Raw genomic sequence first — 13,777 nt, 5'->3', positions numbered from 1 at the left:
AGTTCCAATGTTTACTATCTTGTCATTGCAGTCTATTCAATTGAATATAGGTTGAAAATGATTTGCAAATCATTGTGTTTTGTTTTTATTTACCATTTACACAACGTGCCAACTTCACTGGTTTTGGGATTTGTAAATATGTTTTATTTAACATTATGAGAGCCCTCGAAAAATAAAATAACACCCTTTAGTCACCTTTACACTTGTTTAATCCAATATAGTAGACATAATAATGAAAACTAAGACATGTGCTGTACTGACTTTAGGAGCCATGTTATCATCTATATGTTAAGTTCATTTTCCCATTTTTTTGCTTGAAAATGCTTAATTTCAGCCAAAAATACGTCGAATACCGTATGCTTATAAGAAATCTGTGATAGAGTGAAGTTGTGACGGACGGCTGTAGACAAAAGCACGTAAAGTGAATGAAAAGAATACACACAAAAATGATCACTTGTTGGACATGACTGATGAATGAATGAATGAATTTAGGATAAATGATATCAGATACTGTGGTCCTCAATATGTTTTGTAAAAAACACATATTTGTAAAGTTTCTTGAACTGGCTCGTATTTGTACCTTGCGTGACTTCTTTACTCAACCTATGTGAGAACTTTGCGCCACATACTGTATTTATGAATTCATGATAATTGATGACACTTCGGTTCTCTGCATTCTGCTTCTTGCATATTTCGTGTAAACTCCATCTGTTTGTACTGTTGCTTAAACCAGCTCATATTAGTATGTTGCTTGTATTCCCCGATCAGTGCTTTCCATAATATCACTCCACATATTGATATGTCTACAGTTTTTAGTCCCTGAAGTAGTATTTATCTGCTCTTCTTGAAAGAAAAGTGACGTCGCTGTTTTGAAATGTACTCAATCAGTGAATATTAATTATTTCAATTACAGGACGGTTTCTGTGTTTTTAATGACCGACATCATCAGTATGATCCTAACTGTCCTTCTTTACTGTATATAGGTTTTACATACATAAAAACTGCTGGGTTGTGTGGTATAGACAATTTGCAATGCCGCTGAGATAGGCTCCAGCACCACCCGCGAACCCGAAAGGGACAAGCGGTAAAAAATGGATGGATCGATGATATACATTTGGTCAAAGCTTCTAACACTTTCTCATGTCGTGATAATGCATGTTTATGACTAGAGATGTCCGATAATATCGGCCGATAAATGCTTTAAAATGTAACATCGGACATTATCGGTATCGTTTTTTTAATTATCGGTATCGGTTTTGTTTTGTTTTTTAATTAAATCAACATAAAAAACACAAGATACACTTACAATTAGTGCACCAACCCAAAAAACCTCCCTCCCCTATTTACACTCTTTCACACAAAAGGGTTGTTTTTTTATGTTATTAATATTCTGGTTTACATTATATATCAATATATATCAATACAGTCTGCAAGGGATACAGTCCGTAAGCATACATGATTGTGCGTGCTGCTGGTCCACTAATAGTACTAACCTTTAACAGTTAATTTTACTCATTTTCATTCATTACTAGTTTCTATGTAACTGTTTTTTATATTGTTTTACTTTCTTTTTATTCAAGAAAATGTTTTTAATTTATTTTATTTTATTAATGTTTTTAAAAAGGACCTTATCTTCACCATACCTGGTTGTCCAAATTAGGCATAATAATGTGTTAATTCCACAACTGTATATATCGGCATCGGTTGATATCGGTATCGGTAATAAAGAGTTGGACAATATCGGAATATCGGATATCGGCAAAAAAGCCATTATCGGACATCCCTATTTATGACACATTCTAGCTGTGTCCCGCAAATGTAATAGAGACAAGCAAACAAAGGCGTCCTTAATACAATGTAGAGTCCTCACTAGTAAGCTAGCGGCTAATGTCCCTCCACAGTGCAGCTTCCAAATCACTACTTCTCGCCTCTAAGGCGGCAAATAAACTGGGAGGTGAAGTGAAATATATTTATATATTCATTATCACTGGAGTGGAGGACAAGGAATAGCTAAACGTGTGGCGCTACGCACCGTAGATAATCGCTAAGTTATAGCAATTGAATGTAAACGGGGTGGGCGGATCACCCCCCCACAGTGTTGACCTTTTCCCCACATTTCTAAGGGGCGCCGGAAGTTGGCTGACCCGTCAGCGTTCCTGTTCTGTCTCCCTGTAATGTATGTCTTCCCTCGAATGGGATTGTGCCGAAAATCTGAATTTCCCCTCGGGGACTAATAAAGTAAACGAATGGATCAATACAAATATTGACAGTAACGATATCAATTATAATATTATATGATCGATATTTTTGTTATCACAAAATAATTTTATCTCGGTTTTGCTATTGTCTGCAAACTGAGAAAATAATAGCACATACCGTATTTTTCGGACCATAAGTCGCAGTTTTTTTCATTGTTTGACCGGGGGTGCGACTTATACTCAGGAGCGACCTATGTGTGAAATGATTAACACATTACCGTAAAATATCAAATAATATTATTTAGCTCATTCACGTAAGAGACTAGACGTATAAGATTTCATGGGATTTAGCGATTAGGAGTGACAGATTGTTTGGTAAACGTATAGCATGTTCTATATGTTATAGTTATTTGAATGACTCTTACCATAATATGTTACGTTAACATACCAGGCACGTTCTCAGTTGGTTATTTATGCCTCATATAACATACACTTATTCAGCCTGTTGTTCACTATGCTTTATTTATTTTAAATTGCCTTTCAAATGTCTATTCTTGGTGTTGGGTTTTATCAAATAAATTTCCCCAAAAAATGCGACTTATACTCCAGTGCGACTTATATATGTTTTTCCCCATCTTTATTATGCATTTTCGGCCGGTGCGACTTATACTCCGGAGCGACTTATACTCCAAAAAATACGGTAGTTTTTGTTTACCTATTTAGTAATAATGACTTTATCATACATTTTTTATTTTTGTCAATTTACAGTTGTGATAAAAAAAAAGTATCTATTAATCCTGAAGATTTTAAATATGAACATTGGAATGACTAATATTGCCCCTGTAATTACTTTGTATTGGATCAAAACCTAAATTAGAAGCCTTTGTAACCCATTTGAAAATGGTTCTATTGTCACTTATATGCCAAATATAATACTGTTATATATATTGTTATTGCAAGAGGCTACAATGTATATTGCAAAATAGATTGTAGGTCATATCACCCATAATAGTACACTAATACTAATACTTACACAAGTATTTACTGTATTTACCTTATAGTTCTGATTTATTGACACTAAATTGTACAAATCTGTTCATTTTGACATTTTTCAATATTTTCTCTGAGGCAGGGCTGTCAAACTCATTTTAGATGGGGGGCCACATGGAGAAAAATCTACTCCCAAGTGGGGCGGACTGGTAAAATCACGGCACGATAACTTAAAAATAAAGACAACTTCAGATTGTTTTCTTTGTTTAAAAGTAGAAGAAGCACATTCTGAAAATGTACAAATCTCATGTTGTTGGTTTTTTTTTACACTTACATGTTGCGGTTAATAGTATTCTATCTTTATTTGTCGTTATTTATACTTTCTGAATTAAATATGTGATAATGTTCATCAGTCAACTCATTGGTGTTCATTTTCAATCTATCAAGATAAACAAAAAAATATCAAAATCAAATTACAGGATTTTTTACATATGTAGCATAATCTACAAAGAATTGCTATTGCGGCATCTAGTGGACACATTTAGAAAAGCACTTTCTTTCATTGGGAAATTTCGGCTCATTTTTATACTTAGCAAACTCATCCCGCGGGCCGGATAAAACCTGTTCGCAGGCCTGATCAGGCCCTCGGGCCGTACGTTTGACACCCCTGCTCGAAGGGGAGGTGGAAACTGTTATAGGCTCTAATCCGTGGAAGAAAAGACAGTAAATGTTGTAGTACAGGTTTTCAAATGTGGTTTATTGCGGGACAAAAGGACATGAAGGGTTCAGGTGGATCCTGTCCAGTCGACACCCGAAAATCGCTGTCGGCAAAAAAATTCCAGCCGGCGGTCGCAATGTATCCGCTTTCTCTTCCTCCTTCTCCCATTCTTCCTCGCCTCGGCTTCCCTCTTCCTTTTCATCCCTCTCACTTTCACTCTCACATACGTATGTACACTCCCTTTCCCTTTCCCTCCTCCCCTCTCTCCCTCCCGTCCGTCACCCGGGAGAGAACGGGGGTCCCAGTCTAGGTAGGCTGCCTGCTGCCAGCCAGGATTGTTAGCCCAACTAAATAAAAAATGGATGAACCTGTAGAGCCCCAGTGCTGTTTTCTCCTGCTTTCTATACAGCTTTTGAAGGGAGGGAGGGAGGTGTGGGGGAAGTGAGTGTAACATGGGAGACAAATAAAAAAAGGTATAAAGAAAAAAACCTTGATCCAAACACACATACCACTAATACTGTACTGTATGTAATGGTTGGTCTTTTATGTCGTTCATGTAGTTGTTATCAGTGAACTACTGCTTACTGATACTTAAATAGGGCAATTATAATATTTTTGTTTATATTTCTATTTTCTAAATATATATTCAAATATATATATATTTTTTTAGTAATAATGATTATTTATTGAATTTAAATGCATTACATTACATTACATGTTATTACAATTAAAATTAAACGTAAACGTGTTAGTAATATGGTTTGGGATTATTTCCCACATTTTTTAAATACAATGTGAATTAAATTTAAGATTATACAATTATTAAATGTCTGCGATGATAATGTCAATGAGGAATTTCTAATCACTGCTATGTTGGAATTCTTATTAATATTGATACTGTTGTTGTTTGACTACTTTTGGATTATTTTGTGTCATGTTTGTGTGTTCTCAATTGCTCTGTTGATTGCTATTCTGAATGTTGCTGGGCCGGGTTTAGTTTTGGAATTGGAATTGTATTATTATGGTATTAGTGTGTATTATTTTGTTGGATTGATTAATAAAAACATTTTTTCAAATTATTTTAAATTATACTATAAATGTAAAAATATTTATAAAATTTGGGAGTACTTGAAATAAAATAAAGATGTAATAAAAAGTATCCTGAATAAAAAAAATAAAGTATTAATATTGCAAGTGCAAATTATTTGACATTATTTCCTAAATATATTAAATAAAACATTGTATTCAACATTTTAAAAACTTTTTTTTTTTAAAAGCAAATAAATTATTTAGAATTGTTTCATTTATTGATTTAAATTATTTCATTAATGTGAAATAGAATACAACTAAATAAAATACATTTTATTATTAAAAATTTTGAATTATTAATGTTATGATGTATTCGATTTAAATGTATTATATTTCAAATCAATTTTAGAAATATTTTTAAATAAATCATAAAATTTCAGTAGAAAGCACTATTTGTAATTATTATCATTACTACTGATTAAATAGTACTGAACGGGACACAATACTTGAAATGAGGAAACAATTTTTAAAATGTTTATTTTGATTTACTCCTAATTTTACAGTCATTGCAGATGCCCTTTCTTTATTGTAGCGATAAAATATAAATAACTGAGGTGTTTAGCGCTGGCGCGTGCATTTATTGTTTACTTGGGAAGAGGTGCAGGAGGGGGGCTCTTTAAACACCCCTCCATCTGTGGGGACTCAAGCCATGATCTTTAAATAATTCATTAGCGTAAACAGCTTGCAATTAAATTAAAGCAGCACCATCACCACCGCGGCTCCTTCAGCTGCATGCTGGCTTGCATAAAATAAAAAAAAGAAAGGGGAAAAAAAAAGTCATTTATCTTAAACACTCCCTGGGGAGAACTGGTTGGAATGTAACGCGTGGTTATGTGGGAGGAGCAACATGCTTCTCCATTCATTTGTCACACCTTTCTCACCTTTCCAGGACAGAGTTGGCCTGTCTTCATCTTTTCTTTATTTGTGTGTGTGTGTGTGTGTGTGTGTGTTCATGTCTTGACAATGAAACATTTATTTGTGTTAGTTTGCGCTAACAAGTCAATGCTTTAGTTTGGCCACACCCCTCCACGGTGTCCATCACTCAAACCATTTGTGAGCACATTGATCTCTCCCCTCCCTCTCTCACTCCCCCTCTCTCGCCCATGCTGTATATTCCCAGGGTCTTCCTCTTTTTTTTTTTTTTTGCAGGGAGGGAGAGTCAGAATGGCTCAGACAGCCATTGATTTTTATTTTATCGGGCTTCTAGCGCAGAGAGGAGGGCCTGAGAGATGAAACTCTGTAGCGAACTTTGTTGTTTTGGCGCGGAGTGGGTGGAGCTTACCACTTTGTGCTCGTTTGATGCGTTGTTGTGGTGCTGGGATGTGCAGTTTTGGGTGTTTTTGCAGACGCTGGCTTTGATTTCCGTCCAGTCTAGAGCTCCAACATGTTCTACATGGATAAAATGATGATTATGACGCGCCTATTGATCAATTAATCGGTCAATCAGACGTTGGAGTACACTTGGTTCTGAACACTTCACTTAGCAAGACATTTGGTACATTCTTCTTGCACGGGGAAAGGTTTAAAGTCCACACTCACCTGTGACCTCACAAAAGATCTCACAGATACTGTAGAAAGTACAAAACCCAAAACCAGTGAAGTTGGCACATTGTGTAAATGATAAATAAAAACAGAATACAATGATTTGCAAATCCTTTTCAACTTATATCCAATTGAATAGACTGCAAAGACAAGATATTTAATGTTTGAACTGAGAAACTTATTTTTTGGGGGCCAATCATCATGAACTTGGAATTTAATGGCAGCAACACATTGCAAAAAAGTTGTCACAAGGGCATTTTCACCACTGTGTTACATGGCCTTTCCTTTTAACAACACTCAGTAAACGTTTGGGATCTGAGTTGTGGTATTTTAGGCTTTATAATGCGCCACACATTTTCAATGGGAGACAGGTCTGGACTACAGGCAGGCCAGTCTAGTACCCGCACTCTTTTACTACGAAGCCACGCTGTTGTAACACGTGGCTTGACATTGTCTTGCTGAAATAAGCAGGGGCGTCCATGAAAAAGACGTTGCTTGGGTGGCAACATATGTTGCTCCAAAACCTGTATGTACCTTTCAGCTTTAATGGTGCCTTCACAGAATTGTAAGTTACCCATGCCTTGGGCACTAATACACCTCCATCACAGATGCTGGCTTTTGAACCTATTTTGAGCCTATAACAATCCGGATGGTTCTTTTCCTCTTTGGTCCGGAGGACACGACGTCCACAGTTTCCAAAAACAATTTGAAATGTGAACTCGTCAGACCAAAGAACACTTTTCCACTTTGCATCAGCCCACTGATGAGTTCGGGCCCAGCGAAGCCAGCCGCGTTTCTGGGTGCTGTTGATAAATGGCTTTGGCTTTGCATAGTAGAGTTTTAACTTGCACTTACAGATGTAGCGACAAACTGTAGTTACTGACAGTGGTTTTCTGAAGTGTTCCTGAGCCCATGTGGTGATGTCCTTTACACACTGATGTCGCTTTTTGATACAGTACCGCCCGAGGGATCGAAAGTCACGGGCATTGGTTTTTGTATTTCCAGAGGAGTGGAAGCTTTCATAGCTGCAAATGTAAAAGCGACAACCACACTTCCTGACCATATATGGATGGACATGTTTATGTCGCATACATGATTTTTGCATGACAAAACGTCGTCTAAATCAAGAAGCAGTATGATGCCATTTTGAGCGGAGTTCCTCAGGAAAATGTATGAGGTCCATTTTTTTTTTAAACAAAGTAAAACGTTGGATTGGTCTGGCAACAATAATTACCCACAGACACTCTGGAATCTTGTAGAATATCTTCCCGGAAGAGTGGAAGCTGTTAGTCAAACCAAAGACTATACAAATGGGAGCCATTACCTCCCTGCTTGGCACTCAGCATCAAGGGTTGGAATTGGGGGTTAAATCACCAAAAATGATTCCTGGGCGCGGCCACCGCTGCTGCTCACTGCTACCCTCACCTCCCAGGGGGTGAACAAGGGTGATGGGTCAAAAGCAGAGAATAATAATAAGTGTGTGTGTGACAATCATTGGTACTTTAACTTGAATAACTAGGGACGGTTATTATGTACATATACATTTTAACTAGTACTACTACTGAATATTGGTACTTTTAACACGGCTTAAACAGCGGCCAAACGGTAACTTAAAAAAATAGAAAACATCCACATTTTTGTTAAAAAGAGTGCCTTTTTATTTTTTTAAGAATTTTACATATACTGTCATTTAAATAGTGTAAGCTATTATTTTCCCACGCTTTGTACCCTGTGGCTTATAAAATGGCGCATCTAATTTATGGATTTTTCTTTGCTAACGGCCATAATGATTTGTATTCAACAAATAGGTTTCATGGATGATTGACAAAGACACTGAAAAGGTGTGTCATTGTTTTTGCTATGGCGCCATCTTTTGGACGAGTTTGCTCACCGCAGGTAGTGCAGGTTGAAAATGTACTTCCCGTTTCGTGCGTTGAACCGGTAGTTTACCTGTGCATAGCGTTTCTCTTCCAACGGATTCTTCATTCATCACTCCAAGCAATGTTTGTAAGTTTTACAATATAACTAAAACAATTAATTCTTACTAAACCGTCCCATGTGTGATGTCTGTAGGAGTGTTTTCATGCATATTTGTACGTGCCATCGTAATGTAATGACGCTAACGATGTTAGCATTAGCTAATATGCTAACACGTTTACGAGTGTCTGTGTTGGTATTATTAACTTACAACGGCATTCTTTTTGTATTGCTTCAGTTTTGTAAATTCACCAAAACGTCACTGTGGACTTATTAGGTCTTATTGGAGCGCAAGCTTCCGCAGCTAGTGGGTCCATGATGGTGGCTTCTGTTTTGTTTGAGCAGCCATTTTACTGCAGTGTTACAGACACTGTTTGAAAACAATAGAGATGTCCGATAATGGCTTTTTTGCCGATATTCCGATATTGTCCAACTCTTAATTACCGATTCCGATATCAACCAATACCGATATATACAGTCGTGGAATTAACACATTATTATGCCTAATTTTGTTGTTATGCCCCGCTGGATGCATTAAACAATGTAACAAGGTTTTCCAAAATAAATCAACTCAAGCGGGGGGGTGTATTGTAGCGTCCCGGAAGAGTTAGTGCTGCAAGAGGTTCTGGGTATTTGTTCTGTTGTGTTTATGTTGTGTTACGGTGCGGATGTTCTCCCGAAATGTGTTTGTCATTCTTGTTTGGTGTGGGTTCACAGTGTGGCGCATATTTGTAACAGTGTTACAGTTGTTTATACGGCCACCCTCAGTGTGACCTGTATGGCTGTTGACCAAGTATGAATTGCATTCACTTGTGTGTGTGAAAAGCCGTAGATATTATGTGATTGGGCCGGCACGCAAAGGCAGTGCCTTTAAGGTTTATTGGCGCTCTGTACTTCTCCCTACGTCCGTGTACCACTCCGTACAGCGACGTTTTAAAAAGTCAGAAATTTCACTTTTTGAAACCGATACCGATAATTTCCGATATTACATTTTAAAGCATTTATCGGCCGATAATATCGCCAGTCCAATATTATCGGACATCTCTATTAATAAACATTTACAATATCTTTCTATATCTGCGACTTATAGTCCGTCGCGGCTAATGTACGTAAACATTTTTATTTCTTCTAAAATTTGGTTACAATACCGTGCGTTCTCCAGCCCTTAAAATACGGTTCTTCAATAAAATAAAGTGATAACAACAAAATATATTCAAAGAAAAAATTTAATAAAATCCACAACCAATTGTCATAATTATCGCAACAAAACCAGATACAATACAGAACAAAGAAAATGTGAAATCTACATTCACAAAAAATGTAATTAGGAGTGGTGTTCCTCAGGGAAATGTTTAAAGTCCATTCATTTTCAAGCAAGTGTAAACAAATTGCTGACCGCAGTTAATAAGAAGAATGTTCAGTTTTACGAAAACCGATCGTCTACCCTAATGAACTTGTCGCTTATTTTCCATATGTTTGTGATTTTGCAAGCGTAAAAAGAAGCTAACTCCAAATTGTTGTTGAAAGGTGTCCCAATACTTATGTGCAAGTAGTGAAGCAGTATAAAGATGTTCTTATGAGAGCGCTGGGGTGGCTTCAGGATTCCGACACACACAGAGGTGTGTCCTGCCGCTCATTAGAGCTAATAAGGCTGTGCTGCTGCAGGAAGACAAGGTGGGGGAAAAGAGGGAATAGAAGGAAAAGAGAAGTAAAGGAAAGAGAAGAAGAAGAAAAAATTGAGATTTAAAATTTTAATAACACAGCTACAATTTTCTAAATGTTCCCTGACAGAAAAGTCCTCATTATTTTCATCTTGTCTCCGAGGGTCCTGTCCTCCAGGTCTCTCTATTGCCACCGTAGTGTCCACTCCTCTTCTTCCCTCCTTCCAGTAAGCAGCTTGCTGATTGGCTGCTTGGGGATAAACAAACATTGCAGCAAACGTGCAAACTACAACTCCAATAATAAACATTTTGCAGCCTAGCAATCTTCCTAACGTTGTTAAAGTCACACACTTTAGTGCAGGGGTGTCAAACTCATTTTAGATGGGGGGCCACGTGGAGAAAAATCTACTCCCAAGTGGGCCGGTTGGTGAAATCACGGCACGATAACTTATAAATAAAGACAACTTCAGCTTGTTTTCTTTGTTTAAAAATAGAACAAGCACATTCTGAAAATGTACAAATCATAATGTTGTTGTTTTGTTTTTTTACACTTACATGTTGCGGTTAATAGTATTGTATCTTTATTAGTCGTTATTTATATTTTTTGAATAAATTATGTGATAATGTTCATCAGTCAACTCATTGGTGTTAATTTTTAATCTATAAAGATAAATTACAGTATGTTATTTATGTAGTTTGATCATATAATGTACTAACATCATGTGGTTTATTTTGTGCATATGAAGCATCATCTACAAAGATACAAATAATTGCTATTGCGACATCTAGTGGCCACATTTAGAACAGCAGTTTCTTTCATTCAAAAATTTCAGGTTAATTTTTATACTTAGCAAACTCATCCCGCGGGCCGGATAAAACCTGATCCGGTCGGGGGGGAGGGCTAAGGGGGAGGAAAATATTTATAGCTGGAATTCGCTGAAATTCAAGTATTTCTTATAAATATTTATATAAATATATATAAAAGAAATGCTTGAATTTCAGTGTTCATTTATTTACACATATACACACACATAACACTCATCTACTCATTGTTGTATTTGAAGTGCAATGCTTTGCAGCCAGTAGCACGGCCTTTGAAGGAGCATAGGTATGGGCAGCATCTGTGAAATTTAATTTGCAGGAAAGGAGTGAGTTTCGGGTTGAATTATCCATCCTCGTTCTATTCTCTGTCACTATCTTTCTAACCATGCTCAACACCCTCTCTGATGATGCATTGCTGTGTGGCACGCACAAAAGTGCCTTCATCAAATGCACCAGAGTCTGGAATCTTCCATCTCTCCCGAGCATACCCCTTCCCCTTCGAGTTGTCCTGGATGAACTGAAATTCTTGTTTCCAATCATTTTGGAACTTGCAAACGTACTTCTTCTTCTTACTCATCGTCGCCATGTCTCTTCTTCGTTCTTCTGCTTCGTCTCTGTTATGTTTTTGGACATTACTACTTGCCGTAGTTTTGAAGCAATGCATGATGGGAATCCTGGATGTTGTGTGTCAGTGTATTAACGTGCCAGGTGGAATAAACACACGCTGAGGAATAGCTCCGTGCCTGCCTACTTTATGGGTTATAGATGAACCTATGGATAACAGAGACATATATAATAGTCTCCTTTTCAGGTGAGAGAGGACGCTAAAGGCACGCCCCCAATATTGTTGTCCGGGTGGAAATTGGGAGAAATTGGGGAGAATGGTTGCCCCGGGAGATTTTCGGGAGGGGCACTGAAATTCGGGAGTCTCCCGGGAAAATGGGGAGGGTTGGCAAGTATGTAGATCAGGCCCCTTAATCTTTTACCTTGGACTCCATCTGAGTAAGGTGGGGGGAAGAACAAAAAGGTGCATGTAGCAAACAATAATAAAGCTGTTGCCATGTTCAAGTGTTCCTAATGTTGTGGACACATGCTTGCTTATGAAAGGGCCTTCCTCCCTCCTCTTCCTCCCTCACAAACCTCCGTCACTCTCTTGATGCCAAGTGTCAGGAGCTGCAGGACGGATCCGGTTTGATAACCTGTGTTCCGTCTCGCCACGTGTCAGGACAGGATCAACCGCACGGCGGACGAGTAGCATGTTCTTCACACTTCAACTTCCCTATATATATATTTTGATATATATTACACCTTTGTCTGGTCTGGGCCGGACAAGCCGGAGACAATTCTAGCTTTTTGTAGGCTTGTTGTGTGGCCACTTCAAGTCTTTTGTTTTGGCCTTTTTTGTCTCCACAAAAACATGGCTGAGTGACAGTGATTTTGCATACTTGCGTTGTTGTTGCAGGGAAAGGGTGTGCGCGCGTGTCACTTGCATGGATAAAGTGAATTATGTCGGCTCCCTGCGGTCAAAGGTCACGCCCGGAGTCCGTAAACGTCACGGGATCTTGTGGTTCAACTTGAATTACTGCGCACGTTAGCATAGTGATGTGCTCCTCGCAGCTGCTGGACACTAAGCAGGAGGTTTTTAGTAATAATAATAATAATTGATTGGATTTTATGTAGTCAGGCATGTGATTTTTCCGTCTAAAGTCGGAATTCCGTCTTTTTTAATCTCGAAAAAAACCCTAACCCTAACCCTAAATCAAGATTCGAGACGTAGTTTATATTACGCCGTAGTTGATTGGTCGATATGTTCCTTGTGACCAATCAGGACATCTGTTATGAATGATGACGTTAATAACGTCATCATTCATAATGGTTATTACCGCCATTTTCCGTATGTAAACGATGTCGGTTCTCGAGAGAAAGGACGCTTTACGAGTAAAAGAAATTGATAAACATGTCAAAAATAAGTTTCGATGGGACTGGATGGAAAGGGAAATCACTGATACTGTTGGGAAGAAGGAAGTTACGACTTTGTTCGGTGATTTTATTCGGAAAATCGATTGTCCCGGAAAGGTTTTGTGCACGTGGTGTCATGATAATATTGACTATGGATCACGAGGTACATGCGAAACGCCAAAAACATATGAAACAACTTGAAGCAAGGTATGTTCTATTAATGATGTTTTCATGTCTTTAAACACTAAAATATTTTCTTCAAATGGTGCTGTCTTTGTTAATTTTAGCATGTTAAATTGGTGAAAAACCAGGAGCTTCGGCGGGCGTTGCCCCCCTTGTCCCCCAACCAGGGCACCGCCCTGGACCTGGCTGGGACCTTCGTCCCCCAGACCCTCAGAAATTTTTTCAGTCTTTTTCATTGTGGTCAAATCACATGCCTGTATAGTAGACACTGCAGACCAGGGGTTCTTAATCTTGTTTGCCCCAGGGCCCATCTTTTGCATTACAGAGGGGTCCGGGGCCCACTCAAATATTAACACTGAATTCATAATCTTACTCTTGATTTGAATTATATTCAATAATTATATGAAGCTTACTTACATTTTTTAACAGGATCAACTTTGTCAAAGCATGTGTTATTCACAAAGATTATGATCGAGGCTTAGGTCAGGCTGATTACAAAAATAAATACTAATTCAATATACCGCAAAAGAAGGGACTCAAAAACTTAATTTACCTACAATTAAAAAAATCATACTAAATTAATAAATAATTACATACAGTACAGGCCAAAAGTTTGGACCCACCTTCTCCTCATTCAA

At 37.8% G+C, this 13,777-nt stretch overlaps 1 protein-coding gene across 4 annotated transcripts in view; it reads left to right on the top strand.

Moving 5' to 3' along the window:
• vti1a (vesicle transport through interaction with t-SNAREs 1A) overlaps positions 1–13,777 on the top strand; it is a 309,169-nt gene that overhangs the window by 287,344 nt on the left and 8,048 nt on the right. The gene's annotated exons all lie outside the window — the stretch shown is intronic.

Source organism: Nerophis lumbriciformis, linkage group LG11 (assembly GCF_033978685.3).
Source record: "Nerophis lumbriciformis linkage group LG11, RoL_Nlum_v2.1, whole genome shotgun sequence".
NCBI lineage: Eukaryota > Metazoa > Chordata > Actinopteri > Syngnathiformes > Syngnathidae > Nerophis > Nerophis lumbriciformis.
Note: the sequence above shows the minus strand (reverse complement) of the source record. Positions and strands in the feature narration are given on the sequence as shown.